General features: G+C 41.5%; 1 pseudogene; it reads right to left on the bottom strand.

Annotated features, from left to right (window-relative positions):
- Nucleotides 1–2,051: 2,051 nt before the first annotated feature.
- LOC136502536 (uncharacterized) lies at nucleotides 2,052–8,479 on the bottom strand (annotated as a pseudogene).
- Between the last annotated feature and the right edge of the window lie 737 nt (nucleotides 8,480–9,216).

The raw sequence follows: 9,216 nt of genomic DNA, 5'->3' as shown, positions 1-9,216 counted from the left end.
GTGAAAAATCCACGACCTTAGGCCTCATGCGTAGCTATCCTCACACTGCAACTCAAAGTCACTTGTGACTAATGGGCACAAACCTTCAATTGTATTCACTTTAACTACTACCAAAACCATTTTTGGAGACGGACAAAAGCATTTAATAGAGACAGGCCCGCCTCTGTCATTTCGTCACTGAAAATCACGACAACAGGCCCCCCTCCGTTAACCAAGAAAAATAGACCTCCTGACGGAGCCCGCTACTAGAGCCCGCTCGATCCGCACGCGCCGCCGCCTCCTAGGAGCCATGTGCGTCGCCGCCTCAGATCCACCATCACCGCCATCCTGCACCGCTGCCTCCTCCTGAGATCCACCGTCGCCGCCTCGTCCTCAGATCCACCAGCGTGGAGCGCCCTCGCCCCGCCTCCTCCTCACAGAACTGCAAGAGCGTGTCCGCCAGAGAAGGGGCAAGCTTGAGCACCGCTGCCGGAGAAAGGGGCAAGCTCGAGCACGCCCCGCCGCCTGCCTCCTTGCAGATCTGCCGCGCCGCTCGAGATCTACCTGAGTGTGGCCGCTGGAGGATGGGTGGGCTCGAGCGCGTCCGCCAGAGGAGGGAGGGCCCGGCGCGAGCATCTCCCTCAGAGGTCCACCTAGGAGACATGCGCCGCCACCTAGGACCCGAGCGCGAAAAGAGAAGAGGAGGCGACCGCGGGAGAGAAGAGAGGCATCAGCGGTGGTGATTGGATTTGGACCATGGGAGGGAGGGAGAAACCCTATGTTGCGTGTCTATACCAAGGACTAGGTTCGACGATGTGTTGGGCAACCATCTTTGTATGGGATGGGAATTGGAAAGCAGCAGGTTTGTTTGTGGAGGCGACATACACATTTTCAGGTTATATATATCCTAGCCGCTGCGGACAATCATAGTAATTTAATTACGCTGTTTGCTAGTAGTTATTAGACAGACTACACGTGGCATACATGAGCTTTGCGTCTGTTCCCTACTTCCCTTCTAGGCAAACACCGACAGCAGAGTCATGCGTGTTAACAGCACTCGGGACAGTTTCATATTGTGTTGTCGCTAAAACGCGCCATCTACATGCGCATGTTCTGCCGTTCCCAAGCCGAGCTTCAATTAGCGTGTCCCTCCGTAAGACCTAGCTCATTTTACAAGAGTTAGGTACGTCTTGATAAATCGAGTGGCTATTATTTTATACAGAATCAAAAGCGACCGCATGCCTTATGGTGCGTTTGGTTCGAGGACAAGGTTAGATGAGACATTTGTATCCATGGATTTCTGGATATGGTTATCCATGTAGCGTGTTTGGTTGGATGGATGGGGCGAGCCATTTTTCTATTTGGTTGGATGGATATCTGTTGGACGGGGTGAGACAGTGCAAGTCATTATTCTGTTTGGTTGGATGGACGAGGATGGCCATGCTAATTATGTCATACGAGACTCGCTTGTCATTTATTTATTTATTTATTGTCAAATCATAACCATGTGAGATCTTATTTTTTTTATAGATTTAAATAAAACAGATATAATGATGTAATCGTGTCACAAATTAGATAAATGGTTTAGGAGATAAAATCATTTCACGGTTGCATGCAACCATTGATTGTTGCCTACCACGTGAGCAAGACCCATGCCATGCAATGGTGGATGCGCTTGTCCCCCAATTTTTTTGTGGCCACAGTATCTAAGATCTTGTGAGAATATTCCATGTTCTGGATATCCATATCTAGTCTGTGCATCCAACCAAACAGCACTCATCCATGGATGTCCATGTCACATCCATGGATATCTATGGAACCAAACACCATACAAAAACAGATACCCCTCAAGTCTTAAAACAGTATTCCGAACTTAAAACATCCAACAATCAGTATTTGCAACCATATGTTGCCACCCAGAATACTTCGTAAAAGAAGAAACTTGGTAAAATGTTCGGAACGTAACTGATAGCTAATGTGAAGAAATATATCTGGTAACTGCATAGTAAGCCGGACCCCAGTGCAAAGCAGGCAGACCTAGTCTTCATAATATTCTTCTGGGGAATGGACATTTATTCCGAGAGCTTTGTTTTTCCAAGAGATATCGTCAAGGAGTTCAAAGACTCTCTCCATAATTAAACTAGGTCAATAATCACAATAGTGTCACACAAAGTGGGCTGACTTAATTAGCAATACGCATGTGGATTATTCAATCATCATGATATCAATCATCTAACTCAAATCCAACTAAATAATGAGCCACCATCCATATGATGATATGAATTTAATTAACCTAACCGATATAAATCTATGTGCATGTGTTCCAATATGAAACTATAGATGAGGATTTGACTATAACTACGACATGCATGGGGGAGTAATAAAAGCAGTAAGGTTTGATTTGTGACAACCTAAGATCATCATCAGAACAAAGGAAAAAGTCTACTCCACCCCTCAACTATGCAAGATGGTCTACATAACCCCCTCAACTATGAAACCGTCTGTTTTACCCCCTGAACTTTCCAAAACCGTCTAATTTACCCCCTGGGCGGTTTTCAGCGACGGTTTTGCTACAGTAACGGCGGGTCAGCTACAGTGACAGCGGGTTTGCTACAGTCCCGTTGTTTTGCATTTTCTTTTTTTTTGTTTATTTTCGGTGAATTTTTGAAAAATCATAGTAAATCATAGAAAAATCATAAAATGAAAAATCTAATTTTATTGGACTCCGCATGAGTAGATCTACACAGTGAATATATAATACGGTATGTTTTAGTACAAATTTTTTTGTAGCTTTAGATTAATTGGAAAATCCAATTTTGTCTGTAATTAATTGGAATAATTCATAGCTGCAGCTTCTATGGTCCAATTGTGGTGAAATTTTTATGGTACGCTAATTATTGTATGCTTCAACTATAGTAAAAATTTCGTACTCATTGGACTATGTATAACTTAGTTATAGATAAATTCTAATTAATTATAGACAAAATTGGATTTTCCAATTAATCCAAAGCTACAAAAAAATTTGTACTAAAACATACCGTATTATATATTCACTGTGTAGATCTACTCATGTGGAGTCCAATAAAATTAGATTTTTCATTTTATGAACTTTCTATGATTTACTATGATTTTTAAAAAATTCACCGAAAATAAACAAAAAAAAAAAGAAAATGCAAAACAACGACACTGTAGCAAACCCGCTGTCACTGTAGCTGACCCGCCGTTACTGTAGTAAAACCGCCGCTGAAAACCGCCCAGGGGGTAAATTAGACGGTTTTGAAAAGTTCAGGGGGGTAAAACAGACGGTTTCATAGTTGGGGGTTATGTAGACCATCTTGCATAGTTGAGGGGGTGGAGTAGACTTTTTCCTCAGAACAAACGATAAAGAGCATGGGATAGGTACCGAAGTGCGTTCTCCAATTCAGCATTAGCCGGGTCCAACTTCAGACCATCAAGAAACGCATCACAAGCCTTTTCATAGTCCTGAACAGTGTTAAATTTGCCGTGTCATCAGAGAAATGGATTTGCTACAGCAACATAAGCACCATAAGTATAAACGCTTAACTCACCTTCAAGAGCATATGAGCAGCGCCTTGCCGGTAGCAAGCTTTTGGCCAATAAGGCTGCATAATCCTACAAGCTTCAGCATCAACCAAAGCCTTCTCTCCTTCACCCATTTTAATAAAACAAAGGCTCCTATTCGAAAACAATGTCGCATGACCAGAATCGGCGTTCATTATAGCCTATACCATATCAAACCAACAATTACCACATAAATATATGCTAATTCCACCCCTTAAACATGCATGGCTGTACTTTTTCCTAATGACAGTACTACAAAAATTGGCACAGTTGTCCATTCCCCATTTTGAATTTTTAGTATAGTTTCAAACTGGTGCTAGTCACAAGACTGAGTTAATGTTCCAAGGAGTGGAGATAGACGAGCATGGTGCAACATATACCACGGAGTAGAATTTTACTGCAGTAGAATAATCTTTTTTCTTGTATGCCTTGTTTCCTTCTAACTTCAAATCGGCCAGATTCATTTTGTACACAGGGTCACCCTGAAAAAAAAGAGGACATAAATAGTATACTGAAAGCTGACAGGTTTGAGTTTCAAGCAGACAGTGACCAGATCACAACTTATCAATTGTCCAAAATGAAGACATAAAAATTTGAATAAATACGATAAATATAATGAGATAAAACATACGCTAAAATGGACCATCATCCCATTTATGCTATAGAATATTAACTATTGATGAGTTCAGTTACTTGTTATTTCGGAAACAATTGCAGTGCATTTCACAAATACAACAGATGGCAACATGAGTCACAAATTTGAAATATATTCTCTCAACTTAGGGTAATTTATCAAAGAATTTGCAGAATAGGAAACCCTCTTGTGAAGAATTTGATCATGATAGCATAATCTTTAATGTGACAAACAAGGTTTAGCCTGTACCTGATCTGTTGGTATTGATTTGACATATGCAAGTACCCCATCAACACTCCAGTCATGCACAGATGGGATACGAGCTGTTACGGGCAAAAGGATCTCAACATCTTTCCGTCTATTTTCAAACGCTGCAATTTCTATTGGCAGGTGTCCAGACTGTTGCAAATGACACAAAGCTATGTTTACTTGCAGAGCAGTGCAAATAGGCATAATATATGAACATCTACCAAAAGCTGCTATGGAAAATGGAGACATTGATATTAGAGTTCAAGCATGTGGAAGAACCCTTAAATATGTCAGCTTTGCTAGGATAGTAGAGTAAAAAAAAGGTAGTAGTAGCTGTAGGTGCATTTAACATCTGGTCCAAATTGAAGATAATAATGCCACAATTCACTGAACTAAAGTCAATTCCTGGTGAACTGTAACTGAAGAGTAACACATATAAACATGTATTCCCTTTATGTTATTGTTTATTGTAATAGCTAATTTTCTATCATTTTGCATAACCAAGTCTAGTGCAAATAACAAATATAAAAGACAAAAAAATAACCCTAAAGCCAGCTCAATACTATATAGAACAAGCCCAAGATCCATGCACATGTCTCCATGGAATCTAATAAGTAAAACTGGAAAATAAAAACTAAAACTTACATCATCAGGAACATTGGGATCAGCACCAGCCTCCAGTAAACACTCGTAAAAATCTGTTAAGCCCTCATTTGCAGCAAATATTAAGGGGGTAAACTTACAAGCGCCTTTTGTCACATCAGCACCAGCCTGATACAGAAAATATCACAGATACCTCAAACCAATGCAAGCGTTTATTACCTTTAATCAGATGCTTGGTGGACATTAGTGTTTCCTTCAAAAAGAGAGCGTAAATTCAAATAGGTGTAAGAAAAATGATTATTACCTTAATCAGAAGCTTGACACAGCTCAATGAGCGAGCACAGAGGGCAGTTAACAAAGGAGTAATAATGGTGTACAATTCTTTGTTGCACTGTCAAAAAGTACAAATATTAGTATTTCGTGCGAATCGAATATGGTGTGAAACTTATCTAACATCTTTTAGCGTACATTGCCAAAGCGTCACTATAGTGAACAGTCATCACTGGTGGTCAAAAACCAAAATCCCAAAACAGAATAAAAGAATGGTATGAAATTAGGCAAATATCATACAGAAATCAAAGAACAGTTCATTATGTGCTGTGGAGGGAACAACTAAAAGAAACCCTGCCAGTTTGGTTCTGCAAACCCTCAAATCAATAAGGCATGATGGGAGTACTCCCTTCATGTTCAGTAGCTACTGACGAGTCCTATGCTCAGAGTCAGTTTTCAATTTTTCAGTTCAAGTTGGTGTTGTCCTAGTCTCCTGTAGAGTCGTCAAGGTTTCCAGGTGGTTGATGCATGGTCAGTGAGTCAGTTGCTTAGTCGTGAACTAGGGACCTGCTAAGCCGGCTGTTAGTTACTTGGTCATGGCTTTTCCTTTCTAAACACTCAGTTATAAATAATAGACAACATAAGCAGAAAGGCTGAATCCTTTGCAATGACAAACAATTGTGTGTGTCTAGTGTGTTGTGAGTGATAAACTACAAGCAGCAGCTGTGAGTTGAGAAGCTTACAAGCTTGATCCTTTTTGTATACTATGCTCATTTGTTTAACTTACCTAAGATAGATGTGCTATTGATCTATCCAAGAAGTACAAGTTTCAAACAATCCCATTAATGTTTACTCAATATGTACCGCCTAGCCATGTGGAGCAGACAAGCATTGTGATCGAAATGGAGGGAGTACTAGATTCATGGTACTAGTAAATTGCTCATAAAATGTTACTAACCTTTGTTTCATGAACAGGATGAAAATAATTTAGTGGTTGAAGACATGGGACTTGGTTAACTGTATCAGCATGTGAAAACAAGAAATTAATGTGCACGTCATAAACCTTACATCTGCATTGTAGTCCAGTAAAATCTTCATAACAGCACCCTTATTTTCCATTGCAGCAACATGCAATGGTGTCCCGCAGTAGGACACAGAATTAACATCAGCTCCTTTTGAGAGCAAGAGTTCTACAATTACACATACTCCTGTATTATAAATATAAAAGAATTAGGTTTAAACAGTAGAGTTTGTCACGTCAAATCATATATAACCAAACATGCATATTAGAGCATCAATAATGTGTTTCAAATGCTACTGAATCCAATATTAATTAGATCTAGACATATCCATATGTAGCACAACACATCAACTGGGAAACAGTAATACCATACACTCTCATTGAATAAAACAAATGATTGCAATCTATATGATTAGTGATTTTTTAGATAAAGATATGATTAGTAATAGAAACATATTGAACACTTGTTTGAGTAGATTATTTTAATTATTAACGGTATTGCAACAAACTGTCATGATTTTCATGTGGATTAGATCGAATGAAGAAGACAATGATGTTTAAGCTTGATTCCTGCCTATATGGACCCAAACATTGAAAGAATGTCTTATATTAATTAAGGAAATCAACTATGATGGTGTGCACATTCCAAATTTTGAATTGAACCCAACTGTCATAGTGTCACAACCAGTGTTTAATTCTCTTTCCCTAAAAAGGATGCAAATTAGATCCTTTCCGGGTTTGAATTCGAGTTGAAATGTTATGAGTAAATCTACAATTTCAAGCATTCACTAAACAAGTCAATATTAGCTGATCCCCAAGGCTTTAAAGGATGTGAGTTATTTTTACCTTGTGACCTTTTGCATACTACCACAAAGCTATGAAAAAGTCTTTCGATCTTTTGAATCTATACATAAAACCTATCTAGCTGGATTTGATATAATGAGCAGACCAATATTATTATCTCAGATTGATTTAGAGATGGTAAACAATTCACATTTTGGTAAAGGAAGGAATTGGAAACAACATAACTTATATACAACCCGTGGTAGAATACAAAGTTTAGTGAATAATAAGTAACCACACATGAAACATAAGAAAAACGGGACGATGTATGAATGCAAAGGGACCTTTTGCAGCTGCGATATGTAGTGAGTTACACCCATGATCCACAGGCTTATTTGGATCGGCATCATGATCAAGAAGATACCTCACAGCATCTACATTATCGTCAGAACAAACTGCATAACTGAGAGGTGTTTGACCTACGAAATCATCCAAATAAATAAAGTTTACTAAATCAAATCTTTTCATAATAAACAATAGAAATACAAGTGAGTTTTATCTATCACAACATGCCATTAAACAAATGAAATATAAATATCTAAAGCTTTGAAATAACAATAGCATGTTGAGATCGTGTAGAGTAGAGTAGCACCTGACACGGCAGCAGCGTTGACGTCCATGTGAAGCTCCTCGACTAGGTAGGCACACAGCCGTGTCCTCCCGTGCATGGCGGCGACGTGTAGCACTCCGTCGCCGAGCTCGTCCCTGACGGCCTCCACCGCCTCCCTTATCCGGCCCTTCCCGCCGTCAAGCGCGCTCGCGATCCCTGCAGAGCACGTAGCTCAAAATTAAAAGAAGACACGCGGCCGGCCGCGCGCGAAGACGACGTACGACGTACTCTTGAAGACGCAGAGGTTGCCATATCGGCCGCCGCCTGGAGGAGGAGCCGCCGCTGCAGCGTGCCGCCGAGACCTGCAGGGGAGCGAGGGGAAAGCAGGTTGATTAGTTAGCTTACCGCAGGCAAGAGGGGCGGCTAGGATTTTTTGTAGAGCATGGGTTACCGCAGGCGAAGGGCGCCGGCGGCAGCGCCATGGCTGGCTCCTGGCTGTTAATTAGAGAGCGTAAGTAGAGCGACGCTGGTGTGGAAGGGATTTGGAGCGCGGAAGATCGATCGAGGAGCTAGCAGTATATGTACTTGAAGTGGTGGAAGTGGAAGAGGGGGGAAAGCCAAGCGGAAGCCGAGGGGTCGTGGGCTCGTGGCACAGGCGTTTCGGCCGGACAGCCCCATGCTGCCATGCATGCATCAATTTGCATTGCATCGATCGTTTCCCCTCCACGTACGCCGGGCGCCTGTTCATAACTTCATATCTCCCCCTCCGCATGGACCGCATGCATGCATGGAATACGTCCATCTGCCTCCTTTTCCGATTAATTATCATCTAATCGCAAAAAAAAAGATTAATTATCATCTGATTAATAATAAAAGCCACCCATCCATTATATTATTTGTCTTCCCACGTTTTCCCTCTGGACTTTTCATTTATACCGAAGCCATTATTGAGAGAGGAGTATCATTTTTCCTCCATTAAGAGCAAGATCAATGAAGGGCGGGCCTGGTGGCCCATTTTTTGTAATTTCGTCCTTTTTTTGGAAGAAAATTTACATTTGGCCTTCTGAGAGACGTAAACTAATCTTTGGACCCTAGGAGTCGGCGCCAGGACTCATGGCTCCGAGATAACACGTCTCGGCACCACAGATCTTGGCTCCGATGTGCCTGGCCGTGCACAACAGGGCGTCCTAGGTGGCGTATCTTGGCTCCGAGCTCGGCGCCAAGATCTGTGGCTCCGACCTCGGAGCCGTTGATCTCGGCTCCGAGCTCGGAGCCATGGATCCTGGCGCCGAGCATGGATTCAAAACCCACAGCCAAGTTTCCCCTGCCGAGGCTGCTTTCATTTCTTCCTCCTCCCTCTCGGGTTCTTCCTCTCCCTAACCCGCTCAATCTCTTGAATCGACGAATTTGACCTTGGATACTTGGATTTGATCCATACATCTTCGTGAGCAAGGTATCCTCTCTCCCCTTATCATTTTTACGCAT

This window comes from Miscanthus floridulus, chromosome 14 (assembly GCF_019320115.1).
Source record: "Miscanthus floridulus cultivar M001 chromosome 14, ASM1932011v1, whole genome shotgun sequence".
In the NCBI taxonomy this organism is placed as follows: Eukaryota; Viridiplantae; Streptophyta; class Magnoliopsida; order Poales; family Poaceae; genus Miscanthus; species Miscanthus floridulus.
The sequence above is the reverse complement of the archived record's forward strand: the minus strand, read 5'-3'. Positions and strand labels throughout refer to the sequence as shown.